Genomic DNA, 22,950 nt, shown 5'->3' on the forward strand with positions numbered 1-22,950 from the left:
CACCACTATACTCCAGCCTGGGTGACAGGGTAAGACCCTGTCTCTAAAAGAAAAAGAAAAAGAGAAAAAAAAAGTCCTGTCTTTCTTTTTTTCTTATATAATTTTATTTTAATTGGACAGCCCTCAGAATCATAGCAGATTCAGAGAGACTCCCCACAAAAGTTCTGTCTTTCACGCCTGACTTCTACTCAACCTCATCGTCACCTCAGCTACTCCCCTGAGAACATTACTAACTTCTCCACAGCTAATGGCAACTCAGCTTGGAAAGAGTTCTCTTCTAGGAGGATGCTGAAGGGAGGCGCTCCAAGCAGTGTGGGAAAACCGCTTCATGCTTAAGTTCACTTCCATATCATGATACTAAAAGATACCTAAGAGCTGATTTTTTTTTTTTTTTTTTTTTTTTTTTTTTTTTTTTTTGAGACGGAGTTTCGCTCTTGTTACCCAGGCTGGAGTGCAATGGCGCTATCTCGGCTCACCGCAACCTCCGCCTCCTGGGTTCAAGCAATTCTCCTGCCCCAGCCTCCTGAGTAGCTGGGATTACAGGCACGCACCACCATGCCCAGCTAATTTTTTGTATTTTTAGTAGAGACGGGGTTTCACCATGTTGACCAGGATGGTCTCGATCTCTCAACCTTGTGATCCACCCGCCTCGGCCTCCCAAAGTGCTGGGATTACAGGCTTGAGCCACCGCGCCCGGCCCCGAGACGGAGTCTTACTCTGTCTCCTGGGCTGGAGTGCAGTGGCGCGATCTTGGCTCACTGCAGCTTCTGCCTCCCGGGTTCAAGTGATTCTCCTGCTTCAGCCTCCTGAGTGGCTGGGTTAACAGGCATGTGCCACCACCATGCCCAGCTAGTTTTTGTATTTTTAGTCTCGAACTCCTGACCTCGTGACCCGCCCACCTTGGCCTCCCAAAGTGCTGGGATTATAGGCGTGAGCCACCTCGAAGAGTTCCTTGCCACCAGTCTAGTGGAAGTGCAAGCCAACTTTGCTCCCCAACTGGCAGCACTAGCCAAGCAGGCCACCCTGCACTCTCTCCTCACAAACACATTGTTCTAGAGTTTGTCAGAACCCAGCGCTCTACTCATGACCTCCTTTTCCAAACAAGCGAGGAAGGCATGCTCTTTGTTTCCCTTAATTGCCTGAAACATCTCCGTGTTGGTAGAGGCTGACTTTCTTTACCTCCTAGTTCCTGTTTCTCTAGTATAGGATTTCTGAGGCCTAGCACTGTAAACATATTGGGCTGGATAATCATCTCTTGTGTGGGCTGTTTGTACATTGTCGGATGTTGAGCAGCATCCCTGGCTTCTATACACCAAGTGCCAGTGACACTGTCCCCTCCCCTACTGTAAAACTCAAGAATGTCTGCAAACACTGCCAAATGTCCTCTAGGGGGCAAAATCACCCCTGGCTGAATCACTGCTCTATCATTTCTTCACTAAATCCTGCTGTTCAGCTGGGTCCACTGGTGAATCTCACATCAATAAACCTGGTAAGAGAAGTGTATTGTTCTTACATTAGAAGTTTACTCTCCTCAGTTACATATCTGGCCCTTCAGGGCTTTGGGGAGAAGTGATGGGAAATGGTTCACAATTAGCGGCATATTCCAACTAAGTAAGAAAACATTTGATGTCCACACAACAGAGGAGAGTGTCCACAGTGTATGGTTATCTTCTGGAGCTGTTTCTCTTCATGTTTCTCAGGGTATGCTTCTCCAAGTCATTTTTGGTCTGGATAGAAGCCACCTTCCCGTAGCATCTGGAGGTGCCATGTAGACCAGGTCACAGCATGCAGATTGCCATTGACCTGCCCATTCTTAGTGTTTGACCTGGTGCTCATGGCACTCTGACCACATCAGCTTTCCTCTCCAAGCCCAGATGGATTCAGAATCCTCCACCCCAAGCAGCACTCATGAGAAGGAGAACTTACCTGCCATCCTGATCTAGGTCTTCATGTGGTCCAGACCATTTCTTTGCAGCCCCATCTCCTGGGTGAAAGCCTTTAGGAAAGTTCGGAGATCCTGTTGGATTCCCCTCGACCCTCAGCACACACATCCTGGAATGTGCTCCTCAGCAGTCCGTTGGGGGCTTCAGGCTGGAGAAGAGAAAACTGCTTTTCCCTTTCAAGATAGTCCTCCAAGGACCAGAATGCTCAGTTCCATAAAATGAACTCTCCATTACCTACTTTTTTTTTTTTATTTTGAGACGTAGTCTCGTTCTGTCCCCCAGTCTGGAGTGTAGTGGCACGATCTCGGCTCACTGCAACCTCCGCCTCCCAGTTCAAGCGATTCTCCTGCCTCAGCCTCCTGAGTAGCTGGGATTACAGGTGTGTGCCACTTCACCTGGCTGATTTTTGTATTTTTAATAGACATGGGGTTTCACTGTGTTGGCCAGGCTGGTCTCTAACTCCTGGCCTCCAGTGATCTACTCGCCTTGGCTTCCCACAGTGCTAGGATTACAGGTGTGAGCCACTGTGCCCGGCCTGCTGCCTACTTAAATACCAAATAGTTACAGTGAAAGAAAGACCCTGGCCTGGGGATGCTACCAAGGCTCCCAATCTGACACTTCTTTTATGTGGACCAGGGATCTGAACTGTGTTTCTTCCAAACTTTTGGAGCTTGCTTCCTTGGTGGTAAACTAAATAGTGGCCCCCAAAATATACCTCTTTATAACTCCTGCAACATGTGAATCTTAGGTGACAAAATGGACTTTGCATATGTGATTAAGTTAAGGATCTTGAGATGAGGGGATTATCCTGAATTATCTGTGTGGACCCCTAAATGCAATCCCAAATGTCTTTATAAGGGGGAGCCAGAGAGAGAGATTGGACACAGGAGAAGGAGGCAATGTGACTACTTCAGCAAGATGCTACACTGCTGGCTTTGGAGGTGGAAGAGAAGGCCCAAAATGCAACTCTTTTCCCCTAGAACCTCTGGAGGAAATGTGACCTTGCCATCACATTCATTTTAGCCCAGTGAAACTAATTTTGGATTTCTGACCTCCAAAACAGTAAGAGAATAAATGTGTTTTGTTCTAAGTCACTAAGTTTGTGGTAATTTGTTACAGTGTAATAGGAAACTAATACAGTGCTCATCTGCCTCCAGCTACAGGTGGTGGCTTGGCTGATCCCTGTTCTTCTTTTAAGGCATCCCTCTCATGGCACAAGGAGAGCATAGGCCCAGCTTTTTTCTGAACCAAATATTTGAAACCATCTGCACTTTGGGGGAAACTGTTGAGGAGTTCTTGGCTGCAAGAGAGAAAGCCTCAGATGGTGTCCGATCCTTGCTTTGGAACTCTCCCAGCACCTTCAGTGATATCAGTAACAAAGAGTTCTTTCAGACCAGTGAGGATCTAGGATTATTAAAATGTGATTCTAATTCCATCTTCCCCTCTCCTACTCCATTTATTCAACAGATGTTTATTGGGTACCTCCTATGTGCTAGACACTGGGGATGAAGGGATAAATAAAGCAGATAAAAAATCTCCTGCTCTTACGGTAACTGAGGTGGGGGAAAGGGAAGGAGCCAGAGTTGACTCAACAGCATGTGAGATGGCTTCAGATGCACTGTAGAAAACTAAGCAGGAAGGGGGTAGTGGCAGTTTCACATAGACAGCCAGGGAAGGCCTCACCACGAAGGTGGCATTTTAGCAGAAGGAGGAGGGTGAGCCATTGTGGGAAGAATCCCGCAGGCAGAGGGAAAGCAAGTTCCAAGGCCCTGCGGTAGAACACAGCTGAGGTGTTCGAGGCATAGAGAGGGGCCAGCGTGGCTGGACAGAGCAAGAGAGGAGACTAGGAGATGAAGTCAGAGACGCGATTGGTGGCCCCGAAGCACCATCATATCTGTTACTGTGCTTGGCCCTTTGCCCTTTCCTTCTCCTCTCCTCCCCGTCACACCACCTCACGGGTTTTAGGCCCGTGTTCCTTGGTTCCTTTCCATGGGATATTTGTCACATCATACTTAGGGACTATCAGCAGGCAAACACAGTCATTGAAAAGTGTTAGGAGAGGGGAAAAGCAGTCTCCTCTTTCTGAATGAAGGAAGCAGTTCCACGTCAGTGTTGGCATGGCACTGTGTACTGGCAGTGCAGGCTGGCCACTCACCACACAGTTCTCGGTGGTTCTGGGACGCTCCCCTCCATGGCCTTCCTCAGCCCACGAGGAAGTCCAGGCTTCTGGGCCCCCTGTTTCTTTCCATTCCACCCCTCTTTTTTTTTTTTTGAGACGGAGTTTAGCTCTTGTTACCCAGGCTGGAGTGCAATGGTGCAATCTTGGCTCACTGCAACGTCTGCCTCCTGAATTCAAGCAATTCTCCTGCCTCAGCCTCCTGAGTAGCTGGGATTACAGGCACACGGCACCATGCCCAGCTAATATTTTGTATTTTTAGTAGAGACGGGGTTTCACCATGTTGACCAGGATGGTCTCGATCTCTTGATCTTGTGATCCACCCGCCTTGGCCTCCCAAAGTGCTGGGATTACAGGCTTGAGCCACCGCGCCCGGCCCCATTCCACCCCTCTTGATCTCTGCAGTGCGGCTCCCACAGCTGTCTTCTGTCCCCATCTGTGTCTAATCCCCTTTCCATGGCAGAGCCAGTAGATAACCCAGTAACACTCTGAGTAGACTATGGCTCCCACACATTGAATGCAACATGCCAGTCACTACATATATCACTTTGTTTTATGCACACAGCAACCCTAAGAGGTAGGAATTGTACCCTTTTTAGAGATGAGGATACTGAGGCTCAGACTGGTTAGAAAAATTGCCTGAAGTTGCACAGCTAATGAATGGGAGAGCTGAGATTTGAACCCAAGTGATTAAAGCCCATGTCTTTGATCGCTACATAGCAGGGCTTTCTAGGAAGGATGGCTGGCTGGATCTAAGTGTTCCAGTTTGGAAAGTACCTGCTTGACTGACCAGGCTGGTGTTGGCTTCAGAGAATAGCAGTCTCTTGTTGGTCACTGAGCAGAAGCAAAATTTTGGCAGGCCTTGGGGCCTCCTGCAGAGTCTTATTCCAGGTCAGTGGACAGAGGAGGCCCTGAGCATGGTTGTGCATACTGGCTCCCTGGATCTGCTCCAAGATAGTGAGCAGCCCCTAGAACCATAAGACACTGACCAGCCAAGCTGTGGGCCCGGCATGTAGGGTGGGAGGAACTCTTAGGAGAAAAAAACAGTCTCTGCTGTAAGTGATTAATCAGCAGCTTCAGTCTGGTGAAGTGAAAAGGGAAAGAGAATCTGGCCCAGATGTGCACATAGGGAGAGAAATAAGGGAGGGAAATTGCCTTTATTCAGGTTCTCCCTTAGGCCAGTCATTACCCCACGGATGAACTCCCCTTTTTCCACACCAGCCTGCAAGAAGTGGGTATTGCTATTCCTATTTTACAGACACAGTGTACGATCAGAGAGGTTAAACAGCTCGCCCAAGTCATACAGCCAACAAGTGGTGGAATTGGAATTTGAGCCCTGTTCTTCTCAGTTCAGTAGCTCTGCTGTTCTTGCTGATGTCATCTCAGCCTGGGCTCTCCAGATATGTGCAAGTAGTTATGCAAGTGTGCATCCACAGGCTTGTGAGCAGAGGCTGAAAAAAAATCAGGGCTCTTGGTACTTGCCTTCTCAACATGGGTGCTGCCCAAGCTAGCAGGACTCACTGTGTTCAAACCAGCAGTCGCATCATCTTTTTCTCCTTTCTTGCACCTTGCCATCCCTGATTTATTTTTAGAGAGCCTTTTCTATTTCTGTTCCCATTTCTTGGCTTGGATACAGGGGCTGCGGTGCAGGGATGGCATTGGAAATCAGAAGAGGCAGGCATAGAAGGCATCTCACTGGTGGCCTTGGCTGGTCTCTGGGAACTGTGCCTGTCTGTCTGCCCTGTTGGATCCTCCTCAGGCCAGATGTAGGCCCCAGGGATCTTAGAGCTCGGGTAGCTAGAGGCTGTGAGGGCAGCCGAGACAGAAACAGCCACACTTCTCATTTCTTTGGCTTCTCAGAGGGAAATGAGCTTCCTCCTGGAACAGAGCAGAGAGTAGCATGTGGCACTCTTTATAACTCTAGGTCACTGCCCGTTTTCTCAGGCTTACAAACTTCTAGGGAATATGGGGTAGTGCTTAAGAGCCAGACTCTGTGGGGCATGGGAGTGATAACTGTAGACCCTCCACCGCTGGGGATTAAATGAGCTCATACATGTAAAGGCACTCACTGAATGTTGATTGTTTTATTAGTGTCTAATTAGACTCTCGGCACGCAGCACCATAGGTGGATGCTAGTCATTATTGGTTGGACCAAAGAGAACTTCAAAGCAGCTGAGCATGGTGCCTCATACCTGTAATACCAGCACTTTGGGAGGCCAAGGTGGGAGGGTCATTTGAGGCCAGGCATTTGAGATCAGCCTGGGCAACATAGTGAGACCCTGTGTCTATTTACTTAAAAAATTAAAATAATATTTAAAAAAGGAAAAGAACTTCAGTGTTGTCTTTCTCTTTGCATCTGAACACTGGCTTGAGTAGGTATTAACCCGAGTCCAGTGATTATCTGTGGAGCCCCACAGGGTACTTCTGAGTGGCAGCAGCCTAGAGTGTGCTCCTGCCAACCCCTGCCTGGGCCCTGGAAAAGGCAGGGAGGTGCAGCGAGGACTCTTCTGGCCTGAGGATGTCTGTAACCCTCAGACCTTATGTTTAGTTTTACACCTGGCTGAGGTTCTGGCTTTTGGATATGAACTCTGGAGTGATAGGGGTCTGTGTCCCATGGGGACGTGTGGTTCTGGGTGTTGGGCATGAGATGATGGAGGAAGGGCTTGCTGCTTTCAAGCTGTTTATCTAACTAGTGACAAACAGTAGATGACACCCTTAGAAAACTGTGTTGGAAGCTTTGAAATTAATCAGATGCCAGCAATGGCTAATTGGGGAACTGTCTTTTTTTGGAATGTGGGACTGGCACTTGAGCATAAGTTTTTATGCAAGTGGTTTATAATTTAGTTAAAAACATTTTAGTTATATAAATAATGCTCATTTGTTACAGTTTATTAGAAAATACAAATAAGCACTGAGAAGAAAAAATATATAACCACACATAAGTGGCTGCTTTGATCCATGGGCTTTTTCTTTCTTTCTGGACCTGTGTTATTTTCAAATTGTGTATACCTAGTTACTGTAACATTTAGTTTTGTGACTTGCCTTTCCCATTTTTCAGGTGGATTCCTAGCGTTTGCTTGTCTTCCAGCCTTCCCTCGCGCTTGTGGGAAAGGCATTTGGCCTAGAGGGAGGCACTTGGAAAGAGCTGTCTGGTTGTTCCTTGATGTTATTGCCAGATGGGCAGAGGGTAGAGAGGTGCACGAAGTCTTACTCTGCCTCTCCCCATCTGTGTCTCTCCCTGTCCCTGTCCAGCGCCCCATCTGCTCTGCCTACTCACCACTTTTGCCTTTTTTTTCTTTCCGTACAAATCCAGAAAAGGATACCACCTCCAGTCTGAAGGTTTCCTTCTATGGCTTTTAGGGATGACTCTCTGAGGAGCTCAGAAAAAAAAGGTGCACAGAGAGTAGATGGGAAGGGTAATGCCAGGGCTGGGGGTGGGGGTCTTGGGAAGAGCAACTCAGAGGAGGGCCTGGGTCCCTGGCTCTGTCTTGAGTCAGTGCAGAGAAGCTTCGTAGGTGATGGGTTGGGGCAGGGCAGGCAGCAAATGGCTGCAAGGACTTCTCTCTGAAACAGGAACCAAGCTGGCCAGGAAGACGCCTAGAGAATAATGGTCCCAGATAGGGGCCAGACATAGGGGAGAAGAAAATGTGTCTCATTAGCACCTGCTCCTCCTCCCTGTCCCCACTCTTTCTATGATCTTTCCGGAGATTCTCTCTTTCTGCCTGATCTGCTTCCCTCACCTGACAGTGTCCAGGTACAGTAGTTTGACACATCTGGTTTATCTGGCTGTTGTGCTCTACTGACAACTGTGTGGCACCTTGCTGGGTAGTAGGCATACAGCATAGAGAAGGATGTTCCATGCATCAGGAGCTCAGATTCCGTTCCAGAAAAACATCTCAAAGCCAGAGAGAAAATTGAAGAAGAGGTATTTTGTGGAGAACAAGCTATGCCTCCCTGTCACTTCTTACAGAATAAAATGGGGTCTCTGGCAGTAGGCAAGGAGAACACCTCTCTGAGCTCTGAGGGTGAGTGGGAATTGGCTTCTCAGGGCTTTTCAGGTGAGCTACTTTGGCCTGCACACAGGTCGGGCCAGGAATTCATGCTTAAGAGCAGGCTGATTTCCATAAGCTTTGTGTTCCTGTGGGCTTGCCTGGATCATGCCTGTTCTCCTGTGATCCCAGGCCTGGTGAGACCCGCTAGCAGGGCAGGATAGCTTCCTGTACGTCCCCTCAAAGCCTGCACCACCCCCTCCCTTCACCACTCCAGAGCTATAATTAAGTTCCCATGTGAAACTGTATCCCTCAGCTGACACATGCTTGTAACCACAGCCCTGGCCATTGGACGGCTCATCTGGGGTGACTGATGGGGCTGGTGCCGGGGCCTCCAGATGCTCTCCAGTAGGTCTGAGTAGGTGGTGTGGACCCACCAGGAAAGGGTGGATCCAGTGAGGCAAGGACTAGGCCTTGCCCAAGAGTCAGAAAGTAGGAAGTTGTGGGGGAGATGAAGGGCGGGTGAGCGGCTAGAAAGTGCCAGGGGACACAAAGCTGAGGGAGACAGACAGGCAGCCTTTCATGGCTGGAGGGCATGGAGAGGGGGAAACTTTCAAATCACTGAGCCACAGACAGAATGTGAGCAGTTTATTTCATATTCCGTGTATTTTTATAGCATAAAATTAAGATATATTTCACATAACTAAATTCACTTTAAAGTATACATTTTGGTGGTTTTTATATATCATATTAACTGTGTTATACAGCCTTCACCACTAATTCCAGGGCACTTCTGTCACCTAAAAAACTCTGTACCTATCAGCAGTTGCTCCATCCCTTATCCATTCCCTGGCTACTAATCTACTTCCCTTCTCTTTTTTTTTATTTTTTATTTTCTATTTTTTATTTTTTATGTGTTCTTTTCTACATAGACCAATCTACTTCCCTTCTCTATGGCTTTCCCTATCCTAGACGTTTCAATATGAATGGAATCGTATCATATATACCCTTTTGTGTCCGCATCATTTCACTTAGCATGTTTTCGAGGTTCATCTATGTTGCAGCATGTAACAGTATTTTATTCCCTTCTGTGGCTGAGTATTCCATTGTGTATATATATTTTGTTTATTTATAAGTTGGTGGACATGAGGGTTGTTTCCATTTTTTGACTGCCATGAACATTCACGTACAAGCTCTTGTGGGACATATGCTTTAAGTTCTCATGGGAATATACTTAGTGAAATTGCTGGGTGATGTGGTAATTCTGTGTTTAACTTTTTTTTTTTTTTTTTGAGGCGGAGTCTTGCTCTGTTTCCCAGGCTGGAGTGCAGTGACACAATCTCAGCTCACTGCAACCTCTGCCTCCTGGATTCAAGTGATTCTCCTGCCTCAGCCTCCTAAGTAGCTGAGATTACAGGTTCCCACCACTATACCTGGCTAACTTTTGTATTTTTAATAGAGACAGGGTCTTACCATGTTGGCTGAGCTGGTCTTGAACTCCTGACCTCAAGTGATCCTCCTGCCTCTCAGCCTCCCAAAGTGCTAGAATTACAGGTGTGAGCCTCCATACCTGGCCTTGTTCCTAAATTCCTAATCTTAGGAGGAAAGCTTTCAGTCTTTCAGAGCTTTGTTTTTTTTGTTTAAAGACAAGGTCTCATTCTGTCATCTCAGCTGGAATGCAGTGGTATGATCCTAGCCCACTGCAGCCTTGAACTCCTGGGCCCAAGCAATCCTTACACCTCAGCCTTCCAAATAGCTAAGACTACAATCCTCCTGCCTCAGCCTCCCAAAGTGTTGAGGTTACAAATGTGAGCCATGGCACCCAGCCAATACTTTTTGAAAATCCAGAAGATATTCCCGCTTTCCCTCCTCAGGCTCTCAGCTATCCAGTTTCTTCCTCTTAGTGCCCTCTTAACCACTTTGGTTTGTGAGTATGCGCCTACACATTCTCTATTATTACATTCTTACTCTTCAGGCAGATGCCTGTCTGCTATACTCAGTGGTCTGCGCCTTGCTTCACTTATTATATATTGGCCATCTTTGCATACCAGACATGTAGAGCTTCCTCATTCTTTTTTTACAGTTGCCTCATCCATTGTATGGATGTGCCATTCTCTTTTCTTCTTCTTTTTAAGACAGATTCTTACTCTGTCACCCAGGCTGGAGTACAGTGGCATAATCTCAGCTCGCTACAACCTCCGCCTCCTGGGTTCAAGTGGTTTTCCTGCCTCAGCCTCCTGAATAGCACATGTGCACGCCACCACGCCTGGCTGATTTTTGTATTTTTGGTAGAGGCAGGGTTTCACTTTGTTGGCCAGGCTGGTCTTGAACTCCTGACCTCAAATGATTCCCCTATCTTGGCCTCCCAAAGTGCTGGGATTCCAGGCATGAGTCACCGTGCCCAGCTTGGATGTGCCATTCTCCTATTCATTGATGAATGTGCAGGTGGTTTCCAGTCTTTTTTGGCAATGAATAACCTTACCATTTTGCACAGAGATAAACAGATTGGTGCAGTGATGGAGACAGACACTGGGGAAATAGGGAAGGCTTCCTGAGGATACTTACGAAAGGCTCAGGGTGAGTGAGCACTGGTATCTGAATGGGCCTTGCAGGCCTGGCAGAATGTCAGCAGGCTGAGATGTTGTAGGAAGGGCAAATATGACTAAAGAAATGAACAACAGCTCAGGTGTGACTTGGGAAATGAAGAATATTAGTTATCTATTCCTGCATAACAAATTACCCCAAAATTTAGTGGCTTAAAACAATACTTACTATCTTGCAGTTTCTGTGGGTTAGGAGAGATTTACACAAGGATGTGAATACCAGAAGGCGAGGATTGCTGTCAGCCATTTTAGAAGGCTGACTCTAATAGCAAGTTGCAGTAAGGATAGGATTGGCCAAGGCAGCAGCTGGAGCCATGATTGTAGACAGTCTTACATGCTTAGCTGAGAGGTTCTCAGAGATTGATCTGAGAACAGTGGGAGCCATGAAAGGTCTTTGAGCAGGAGAATAATGTGATAGCTGCCATCCAGGACAATTAATCTGTTAGCATTTATACTACCGGGGTCAAAATGGAGAGAGATACATAGGCAGAGGCCTAGATTAGGAGATGGCTATAGTAGTGTAGGTGAGAATTTCCTGGCCTGTAGTACTAAATGCTTTTTTTTTTTTTTTTTTTTTTTTTTTTAAGACAGTCTCGCTCTGTCACCCAGGCTGGGGTGCAGTCACATGATCACGGCACGCTGCAACCTCCGCCTCCCAGGTTCAAGCAATTCTAGTGACTCAGCCTCCTGAGTGGCTGGGACTGCATTCATGCACCACCACGCTGGGCTAATTTTTGTATTTTTAGTAGAGATGGGGTTTTCCATGGTGGCCAGGCTGGTCTTGAACTCCTGGCCTCAAGTGATCCACCCACCTTGTCCTCCCAAAGTGTTGGGATTACGGGTGTGAGCCACTGTGCCTAGACTCTGTAGAAAATACTTTAGCTACATATTCTCTCTGTCTTTGAAATGACCACAGAAAGCAAGTATTACTGATTTATAATATGCATATAGTCTTGTGTATGGTCACACTTATGACTCGCATATGGTCATACAGGTATAGGTTGCAGAGCAGCACACAGGCCTTTCTGGCTTTGATGACTTTGCCTTTGGTGGCACTGGAAGTGGAAAGGTGGGTGTGACTTTGTCCATTCCCTGGATGCTAAAAGGAAATGGAGGAGTCTAAGAGGTTGACATTTTGAACCTGGATGGCTGGGACAAAGATGACACTGTGACAGGAAGAGAGGCCAGAGGAAACACTGGCGTGGTGGGAGAAGGTGAGTTACTCTGGAACATGGAGCATTTGTTGGCAGGGTCCTTCCCAATGATAGGGGGAGTGTAAATAGTTCCTGTACTTTGTATATGAAGATGTACCCTCAGCCCCAAAAGACACTAAGTGTAGAGAAAGGATATGGTGTTGTGGCGGTTTGAACATTGGGTTTGCGCAGATAGTGACAGTAACTGGCACTGGGTTGTGCCCTAGATTTTCCCAGCCCATTTACTTCCTTTGAGACTCACACAACCCAATTGAGGTTATCATCATTCCCTACGTGATTGATGAGGAAACCAAGGCTCAGAAAAATCGATTTACTCAAGGAGAAACAGTGTTTCAATTACTTACTGCTGTGTAACAAATCACCTGGGAAACTCAGTAGTTTAAAACAACCACTATTTATCCTTTCTCTTGATCGTGTAAGTTGGGCCCCGCAGCCTGGTTCTGCCCCACATGATGTTGGCCGAGTTTGCCCATTTGTCTGTGTTTAGCTGCACTGTAATGTCTAAGGGGGCTTCTCTCTGCATGGCTTCTAATCCTTCAAGAGTCTATCCTGGACTTCTTGCAGTCTGGCATCTGGGGGCCAAGACGGTGGAAGCCAGTCCTATTGAGGCCTGGGCTCACATCCCAGAACATCACCTCAGTCACATTCTGTTGGTCAAAGCTGTCACTGGGGCAGCCCGGATTCTAGGATGGGAACTAGACGCCTCTACTTCTGGATGGAAAGGGTGGCAAAACGTTTGTAGCCGTCTTTAAAACACAAGCAGTCTGTAGTGGATACCTGGATATGAACCCAGGTCTGTGAGACTTAGACTCAGGGTTCTTTCTGCCATCAGGGTTCTTTCTGCCACACCACGTTGCATCCCTTTCTGCTTCTGGCTCCTTGGGAGTTGCAAGGCTTGCTGGATCTTTCCTGCGATTGGAGAGGGCTAATTTTTCTTGCGGTATCTCAAAGTGGAAGTTGCACCAGTCATCCACCTTTTCATAGATTAGTATCCAAGATCACTGTGTCTTAGGGAACCTTTCAAAATAGGCTTGCTCTGGGGATTTGCTAGCTTCTCCCAGGCTTCAGCAGTGATAGCCAGACATGCATGGAATTTCCCTTTGGAGTTTCCCTTTCTGCACTTAGTGGCCTTTTGATCCATAGTGCTTGCTGGATGGGATTCCTGCTGCATTGTAGCCAGATGTGGAGGCTAGCTCTGTTTTGAGTTATCCCAGATAGTATCCAAGTCCAGTGAGTCCCATACTTGGCTCACCTGGCATATACACCGGGGAGTTTTGGGGAAAAGGTAGATTCCTGGGCCTTCCTCATGCCCATTGAATTAGAAGTCCCAGGGATGGGGTCCAGGAACCTGCATTTAAAGCTCCCCATTGATTTGGGGGTGCAGCTTGGTTGGGAAACCACTGACTTCCAGTTGCTGGCACTCTCCCTCAGCCCAATCAATTCAGAAAGAAGCCTTTGAAGTCACTGATTAGAGGAGGCCACATGGGTGAGAATGACTTGTCCAGAGGGCCTCATACTTCACAACCAGGAAGTGACTCCTGAAAGTGTCCGGGAAGTTTCTGTCTGAATCTGCTCAAATCTTTGATGTTGTTTTGCGTGATTGGTAGTAGCTGAGCTTTATGGTGGCTGCTGGGTTTTTTCTTCGAAAGTGTTTGCAGAGAGGACCAAGCTCTTCTCTTTGTGACTTTTTAGCAGTTTTGTTGAGATGTAAGTCATAAGCAGTCAGCAGATGCTCCCTAACCAGGAGCTACTTGGCCTGATTTATTTGAAATATGAAATTCCTTTGTTTGGCTCTCTGGTTGGTATCTTTGGTATGAAGAATATGACAACCCTAGAGATATCTAAATTAGCACAACAGTTGGACCTTTCTATTGGACGTACTTAAGGTACACTTGGAAAGGTAAATTTTAAAACCCTGGATGATTTGGTTTGCCAGTTAAATTAACTTCTACATTTTAGAATATTTGGAAAATAAAGATAAATATAAAGAAGGCCATAAAAATTACCTAGAACCTTCCTCTCAGAGAATTTCCATGGTTAATGTTTTGATGGCTGTTCATCCTCACCCCACCCCCATGACCCTTCACACCCCCTCTTTTTGAAAACCATATTGAAGTCATATTGAATGTGACTTTTTGGCAGTTTTGTTGAGATATGTCATAAAGTCCAACTGTCCAGTGTAAAATTTGGTGATTTTTAGTATTTTACAAAGTCGTGCAACCATCACCACAATCTAGTTTTGGAACATTTTCTTAGTCCCAAAAAGACATCTTTTTTGTGATGGAGTCTGGCTCTGTTGCCTAAGCTGGAGTGCAGTGGTGTGATCTCGGCTCACCACAATCTTCTCCTGCCTCAGCCTCCCCAGTAACTGGGACTACAGGCGTGTGCCACCACACCTGGCTAATTTTTTTTGTATTTAAAAAAAAAAATTTTTTTTTTAAGCCAGTCAAACTTAGCAGTGGGGGGTTGTATAACAACTTTAGTGACACTAATGTTAATAGGTTCTGATAACCCACTACCATCGGACCAGCCTTTTTTTTTTGTATTTTTAGTAGAGACAGGATTTTACTGTGTTAGCCAGGATGGTCTCGATCTTCTGCCCTCATGATCCCCCTACTTTGGCCTCCCAAAGTGCTGGGATTACAGGCATGGGCCACCGCACCCGGCCCCAAAAAGACATCTTGCAATCGTTAGCATGTACTCCCCCTTCGAAGCTGCCCCCCCCCCCCACACTCCAGCCCAAGACTTTCACTCATCTGGTTTACCTACAGATTTGCCTATTCTGGACATTTCATATAAATGGGATCATACAGTATGTGATCTTTTGTGATTGGCTTCTGTCATTGGACATAATCATGGTACTGTTTTGAAACCTGCTTTAAACATTTATATCACTAGCGATTTGAATACAGTTTTCAAGAATGTGCTTTTAATAGCAGAGCAATATTTGTTCTTATGAGAATATCTGATCTTATTTAATCAGTCCTGCCGACAGACATTTAGGTTATTTCTCGTCTTTTGCTATTATAGCCAATGTTCCCTGCACACAGAAATTATTTTGTTCATTTATTGGTTAATTGTCTGCATCGGTGACTACATCAAAAGCCCTTTGAGGGCAGTCACCTTTCTGTCTCCCCTACTACTTGGCATGGTTCCTGTCACTTGGTAGATATTCAGTTTTTAAAGTATGTGTGTGTGTGTGTGTGTGTGTGTGTATGTGTGTATGTGTGTGTGTGTGTGTGAGAGAGAGAGAGAGAGAAAGAGAGAGAGCCAGCGAGAGAGCGCACACACGTAAATTTTGAATGAATCAAAATGTAGTATTGATAAATGTTGCCATATTGCCAAATTATAGAAAGTTACACTGATTTACCCTCTCACTGCAGTATAAGAGTACCTGATTCCCTGTTCCTTTGAATCTGGGTTAATTTGTACAGAAAGCCCTGTGATCTTTTGAATGATGGTGCTCTCCAACCTGTCAACCAGTTAGTTTGGGAACTCATGTGTATCTCTGTCTGTGGGCCAGGAAGGGTCTGGCTGTTGGGAAAGATGGTGGTGTATGGGAGCTCTGGCTTCCCGGTCCTGACTGTGGCTCTGTGGTGTTGTATCCTTTCCTGTTGCCCTTAGAAAGTCTGCATCGTGTTCTCTGGCTACTTCCTCTGTTGTGTGTAGGCATGTTGGGGAGTGAGTGGAGTTGGGTGGGTAAAGTATGTGTAAGAAGATACTGGTTCTGGCTGCTGATTGGAGTGCCTTTTGAAGTCGTCAGGAGAAATGTCACTCTGGAAGTTCAGTGTCTTCAAAAATAGAAATGAAGAAATGCTTCCAGGAAATCTGATGCAACTGGCCGAGTCTGCCCCCTCTGAGGGTGGTGGGCACCCACATGGCTGGTAAACGCGTCATGAGTCACCTCACCCACTGGCCACAGTCCCTGCTTCTCTCCACACACTTCCTGTCTGGAAAAGCCTGCTACCCGCCCATGATGAAGAGTCACCCTAGAGAGCTTGCCAGGCATGTGGGGCAGGTCTTTCCAGGTCACAGCAGCCTCCTGCTCATGGGTTTCACAGCGGTTCTTCTCCCCAAAGATGAATTATGGCAACAGTTTTTTAGATAAATGTGAAATGTATGGTGGGGATTGAAAAAAAAAAAGAAAAAAAGAGCAGCTAGATGGTAAGGTGGCTTTTGTGTATAGCAGGAAGCTCACACGGACTCCATGGTGGGGCAGTTAAGGCCCCGGAATTTATCTTCTCTAACAGCTGGCTGTTCATTCTTTTCTTCTTCTCGTGGTTTTCCTTCGTATTTCCCTTGAGGCTTCCTCCAGGCCTTCCCCTGCTCACCCCACACCCTCTCAGAAGATGCTGCCTTACGTAAATTTGCGAAGCTCTCAAACGCTATAGGTGCCTTTACCTTCTTTTTTTTTTTGCATCTTAGAAATCACTTGTATGTTGTTCTCTCTCACATAATTGTTCTTTATTATTACTTCAGAGGTTGCCAAGTACCTACTGTATGCCTGGTAGCTTGTTAGACTCCGGGACAATGCAGAAGAAAGAGATTGGACCCTGCCCCTAGGAGGGTAAACATCTGTTCTCTCTTGGCCTCTGTTTCCCTTCTTCTCTGACTGCGCCTTTGCTGCCCTGGTTCCTCTTCCTCTTTCCACTGCCCGAGTGTGAACATTCTTCGGGCTTCTGCCCTCTCTTCTCTTCTCTTCCCTTCTCCCTCCACACGCTTGCCCCTTCCTGTGTCTGTGACCGTCTGCTCTTAGAGCTACCAAATACTAATACTGTCTGCTCTTAGAGCTGTTCTCCTGAACACCAGGTCCCCGTGTCCACCTGCCTGCTGGAGTATGCAGCCTTAAAGGCAGAGCCCACCTTTGTCTCTGCTCTTTGCCCATCCCCTTTCTATTAATAATCCATCATTCGCTCAGTTTCCGGGAGCCTTACTGACAGCTTTAAACCTCGTTCCTCTACCATGCACAGTTCATTCCTCCTGTTCTTTTGAGTGTTTCTCCCCATTGATTTTACTTCCTGTGGTGAGTTGGATGGTTGCCCCTCCAAAAGGTGCATCCAGGTCCTAAACCCTAGAACGTGTGGACATGACCACCTTGTTTAGAACAAGACTCACTGCAGAGATTTTTCCTGGTGCTGCAAGTCTACATGAACTGTGCTCACTGATTTCCTCTCTCTGCCTGGCCTGAAATAGTGACCTTATTTCCAGTCCACACAGTGATTACATATTTATTACTCTGTTTGAGCTCCCCAGATCCAAAGGCAAGGTTCACTGCCTGCCCTCTCCACTAACTCCTAGGTCAGGAGACATGCTAGGTTGTGTGCACAGCAGCTACAAGTGTGGTGGGTTTTTTTTTTGTTTGTTTTGTTTTTTTTTTTTTGAGACGGAGTTTCGCTCTTGTTACCCAGGCTGGAGTGCAATGGCACGATCTCGGCTCACCGCAGCCTCCGCTTCCTAGGTTCAGGCAATTCTCCTGCCTCAGCCTCCTGAGTAGCTGGGATGACAGGCACGCGCCACCATGCCCAGCTAATTTTTTTTTTTTTTTTGTATTTTTAGTAGAGACGGGGTTTCACCATGTTGACCAGGATGGTCTTGATCTCTTGACATTGTGATCCACCCGCCTTGGCCTCCCAAAGTGCTGGGATTACAGGCTTGAGCCACCGCGCCTGGCCTAATTCTGGAAAATTTTAGCCATTGCCTCTTTGGCTCTCTTATTTTCTCTACAGTGGCCTCTGGAATGCCTCTTAGACATATTGTTGGTCATCTACCACCAAAGTCTCTACATTTGTTCGTTCTTTGCTCTTTTATCTGTTTAACCGTCTAAGTTTTCTTATTGTGTAGTTTCTTTGGGACTGTCTTATTTCTGATTCTTGGGATACTACTTCTCTTTTTGTGTCTGATGCTCGTGCCTGTTGGTGGTTTATTTCCTTGTGTGGTTTGTAACTTTGGGTTGTGAATTCATCTCCAGGAGGGATTCTCTTTCCTGGATGACACTTGTGTCCTGAATTATGAAAGTATACCTCAGAGCAGCTTGTTTGCTTCTGCAGGGGCCATGAGTGTTTCAGTGGTTCTGGCTGAGTTTTTAGGTTCATTGCTTAGTGTGACACACCTTCACCATTCTAGTAGTGTAAATTCCATTTTATATCTATGGACAGGACTAGCTTAATGATTTAAGAAAGGGTGACCTCCCACCCATACCTGACCCACAAAGCCTTGGAGAAATGGTCAGCTTCTTGTTGCTTTCCCATATTGGGCAGCCCTTTGAGGTTCACTTCTTGATACTGGGGCTCAAAGCCACAGGCAGGCTTTAAACCACTTCATACGTGGTTGCGGAAGTCCACCGGCCACTGTGATGTCAGTTCCACTCACTGTTTATGTTTCATTTCTTCTCATTACTTCTTACACATAGGGCATTTCTCTTTCCAGTTTGGCTGCACGTCTAAGGACGTCATTTGTTTTATTTTTTCTGGTATTTCTCTGTGATGGTGGTGGAAAGGGGAAGCTCTTTCACATTAATTTAGTCCAGTATCCGTGTCATATGAAGCCTTCCGTGATCCAGCCCATTCTGCCTCTCCTGCATAAACTTAGTTCTTAACTTTTATACCTCAGCGAATTGAACTATTTGCATGCCATACACTGTAATGTTTAGAAGCACAGGTTTTAGGGTCCAGCTCTTTGGCTGGGAACCTATCCTTTCACAACGTATAATTTTGGACAAGTTACTTATCCCTTCCGTAACTCAGCTTTCTCATCTGTAAAATGGAGCCCTGATCCCTGTCGGTTCCTTCTGCGGTTGCTGCCTCCGGCAGTTGATGCTGCCAGGCCGCTAGGCAATTGCACTGCTTCTTCCTTCCCTAGAAGTGCCTGTCTCTCCTCCTCCCCTTGATCCCTCCCAGGAGAGCGACCTTTACTCCTTCAGGGCTTGGGGTCTCTGTTTCTAGTAATTATCACGCTGTGGGTTGCTGCTTATTTACCTATCTCTCTCTCTCTCTCTCTCTCTCTCTCTCTCTCTTTTTTTTTTTTTTTTTTTTTTTTTTTGAGATGAAGTCTCACTCTGTCGCCAGGCTGGAGTGTAGTGGTACGATCTCGGCTCACTGCAACCTCTGCCTCCATGGTTCAAGCGATTCTCCTGCCTCAGCCTCCCGAGTAGCTGGGACTAGAGGCGCCCGTCACTATGCCCAGCTAATTTTGTATTTTTAGTAGAAGCGGGGTTTCACCATGTTGGCCAGGATGGTCTCCATCTCTTGACTTTGTGATCCGCCTGCCTTGGCCTCCCAAAGTGCTGGGATTACAGGCGTGAGCCCCTGCGCCAGGCTACACAGCTCCTTTTTTTTTTTTTTTAAAGCTGATTTTGGCCCCCTTGAGAGCAGGGTCTTGTTTTTCTTGGTACTTGAAACTCCTCACATTCTACCTGACATTTGGTGGGCATTGAGTGTTGCTAGTTGAATTGAATTGCATTGAATTTCTCTGGCTGAGTAGAGGCTAGTGCTGGGAGTGGTTTGATATGCAGATGCAGGGAGTGACAGCAGGAAAGCTTGTTTCTTTGGCACATTTTGTGCCAAGTTGATGGAAATGTGAATCATTATGGCTGGGACACAAGGTAACAATTCTTAGTCTAGCTGAGGATGCCAGAAACTTAAAACAAAACAGTGGCCAGAAAAAGCCACTAAATCTTGCAAATTAAAGTGGTTTCCAGCCTTAAGAATGCATGCCCCACATTCCCTCCCCAAACTCAGCTTCTCTGAGTGCCAGGTGGAGGAATACAAACTAATTATATTCCTAGTGGGCCCTGAGAATCTTTAATTTTAGAATAAGGCTGCATTTCTGAAAGTCACAGTTGCCTTAGGAGTAGATGACTCTGTATGCCAGGGGCCTCCAAGGAGACCAGGATGTGAAAACGCAGTACATGGCATTTAGTGCTGTGTCACCCATCACTTCTGACCTCGTTAAGATTTCTACCCACTGAGACTTAACAACTAAAAAGGGTGGATTAGATCGGTCTGGGGCAGAGCTTAATGTCCTGTGTTATCCTCCTTGGCTTTGCCTGGGTTCTCTGAACTTTTGGGACTCTATCATAGGAATATTCTCAGAAGAAAAGGCAGTTGAACCTTTAAAGATCCCCAGATTGTCCATCAGGTAACAGTCTCATGAGAGTGATGAACAATGACAGCACCAACTCTCAGTTCCCTTGCTGGAATTTCAGGAGTCAGCTTGAACTCAGAGGTGGGCACAGGGTTAGGGCTGGAGTCGGCATCTTTGCCCAACACCTATGAACCCCATTAGTTCGTTCCTGACAGCTGTCGGTCTGTGGTCATGTATTAAGCAACTATGTGTTCAGTACTGTGCTGGGCGCTATTGCTGAAGATACTGAAATAGTAATGCCACAGTCCCTCTTCTCAGAGAGGAGAGCTTGCAGTCTAGTTGGAGAGAGTTCCTATCGCACAGAAAGCTGCAACCAACCGAGCCCGATAGTAATGTTGTCTGATGTCACTAGGTGCAAGTGTGTCCCTTTGACAGCTTGGTGCTTTTGCTCAAAAGGAGCTGTTCTCTTTCTGAGACTTGGACTATTGATTTGTTTTTTCTCAAATGACTTGCTAGCACTGTTACAGACTGGTCTGAATTAACTAGGACTACCTTTTATCTGTTGCTGAGGAATAGCCCCAAATGTGCTGTTTCGGTCTTTATGAACTTTTCCTTGCTTTCATTTCACCCAATAATGATAGATTAACTTTACAGTGTCATCTGCTGATCTCCAAGTTCTTCTAGGGGCCTGTCATCAGCCGTTGCTGCTTTTGAGGTATCAAGGTTTGTCCTGTGGACTCTCAGATAATTTCCTTACCTGTTCAGTGAATCTGACTTTCCATTTTTCTAGGAGAGAGTATCTCAAAGTGATTGCTGAATCAGAATGTCTGGGAGTGTGACTTGGAATCTATTACTGAAGATTAGAGGAAAATGTAGCAAATTATGATCTGAAGCAGTTATGGATGGATTTGTGGATGGAGATTCCAACTGATTCAGGTAGTCTTTAGTCTCAAGCAGTTGTGGAAGCTCCGTTAGTCAGGAGCAACTCAGCCTCCTTTCAGTTCCCTGTTCTGCCATTGTTAGGGTGTGGCTGCTGTCCTCATAGTCCAAAATAGTTGCCATGGCTCCACATCTCACACCACATTCCAGGCAGTGAGAGAAAAAGACAGAAGAATGATGTCTCACCTCTCTTCAGAGGAGACTTCAACAAAGCCTGCCTCTACCAGTTTCTGTGAATGAGGGAGTTATTTCATATCTCAGAGCCAGTTACCTCTTTTTTTTTTTTTTTTTTTTTTTTTTTGAGACAAGATCTTGGTTTGTTGCCCAGGCCAGAATGCAGTAGCAGCATGATCGTGGCTCACTGCAGCCTCAATCTTTCAGGCTCAAGCAGTCCTCCCCGCTCAGCCTCCCAAGTAGCTGGGACTACTACTTGAAGAAAATCTAGGCACATGCACCACACCTGGCTAATTTTTTAAAATTTTTTCGTAGAGATGGGGGTTCTTGTTATGTTGCCCAGGTTGGTCTTGAACTCCTGGGCTCAAATGATCCTCCTGCCTTGGCCTCCCGAAGTGCTGGAATTACAGGAGTGAGCCACTACACCTGCCCAGTTACCTCATTTGTAAAACAGGCTTGGTAATGCTTAGTGCAGGCGCGAGAGGATCAGGGAGCGCACATACAGCATGCTTGGTGCCCGATGCCCAGGCTGCAGCACATGTCCTCTAAATCACAGCAGCAATTCCTTCTGCAGCACACTGTTCTCTTTCTCCTCTCTCCACCAACTCCATCTTTCCAGGGTCTCTGCCCTGCCTGTCAGGCTCCCCTTTCCTTTGCTCTAGCCCTTTTCATCTGTTCCTCCCTGCATTCTCCCCTCATCTTCTCTTTTCCTTGAGCCTCATTTTCCTGTTCTCCTCTTGCCTCTATCCCTTTTTTTTTTTTTTTTCCTCCCTCAGATTTATTTGTACAAATAGCACAGGAGGACCCCAGCCCCATGCAGATGGCAGCCCCAGGGGTCGCACCAGTCCTTCTGTCCTCACGTTGGCAGACAGATATCTACTCTGAAGCCTTTGTAGGGCCCTGGGCACCTTTGGGAGCCTGAGCTGGAACTGAAGCTGGAGCTGCAGCCTGGGCCTTGGTTTGATCCTTGGCTTTGGCCTTGACCTTTGGCCGGCAGAGCCTGAGCCCCTTGTGCACGCTCCCCAAGCTTGGGGTGGGCAATGTAGGCAAGTCGATCGAGCTTGCGGCTGACACCCTTTAGGATCTTGGGCTTAACCTCCTTGGGCTTTACGAGGGCCCTGATGCCCTCGGCACGTGCACTCCTGGCCTTGGCACTGTTGGCCTGCATCTTCTTTACACCCTTCTTGTTGTGCTTCTTGGCAAAGCGCATGTTCCTCAGGAACTCGGGGTCCACCCCCTTAAGAGATTTGTATCGGCCGGGCGCGGTGGCTCACGCCTGTAATCCCAGCACTTTAGGAGGCCGAGGCGGGTGGATCACGAGGTCGAGAGATCGAGACCATCCTGGTCAACATGGTGAAACCCCGTCTCTACTAAAAATACAAAAAATTAGCTGGGCATGGTGGCACGTGCCTGTAATCCCAGCTACTCGGGAGGCTGAGGCAGGAGAATTGCCTGAACCCAGGAGGCGGAGGTTGTGGTGAGCCGAGATGGCACCATTGCACTCCAGCCTGGGTAATGAGCAAAACTCAGTCTTAAAAAAAAAAAAAAAGAGAGAGAGATTCGTATTTTTGTGATCGGGGTTTCTTGATACCATTTTTGTGCCATTTTCGGGACTGGTTGTGTATGGTGTGGTTCTTGGACTTGGTCGTGTCTGCACCTAAGCCGCGGTTCCCGAAGCACCTAGGACCAGAACTGTCCCTCATCTTCTTTTCAGTGTCTCCTCCTCCTTAAACTACCTCTTCCTTCTAGTGCTTCTGTCCTTCCCTCCTCCTGACCTCTGGTGAAAAATAGTTCTTTGTTATATAATAATGAATTATCGTTGCGTTTCAA

General features: G+C 46.8%; 1 protein-coding gene across 5 annotated transcripts in view; it reads left to right on the forward strand.

Annotated features, from left to right (window-relative positions):
- The window catches only part of PPARD (peroxisome proliferator activated receptor delta), an 85,240-nt gene that overhangs the window by 16,443 nt on the left and 45,847 nt on the right, over window positions 1-22,950 (forward strand). Inside the window, exon 4 of one of the 5 annotated variants that reach the window (XM_074397952.1) lies at window positions 20,798-20,943. The exons of the other annotated variants lie outside the window; for them this stretch is intronic. The gene's annotated coding sequence lies outside the window, so the exon portion shown is untranslated. The remainder of the gene's footprint in view (window positions 1-20,797; window positions 20,944-22,950) is intronic. 5 annotated transcript variants of the gene reach the window in all.

The sequence above is a fragment of the Saimiri boliviensis genome, chromosome 4 (genome assembly GCF_048565385.1).
Source record: "Saimiri boliviensis isolate mSaiBol1 chromosome 4, mSaiBol1.pri, whole genome shotgun sequence".
Taxonomy (NCBI): Eukaryota; Metazoa; Chordata; class Mammalia; order Primates; family Cebidae; genus Saimiri; species Saimiri boliviensis.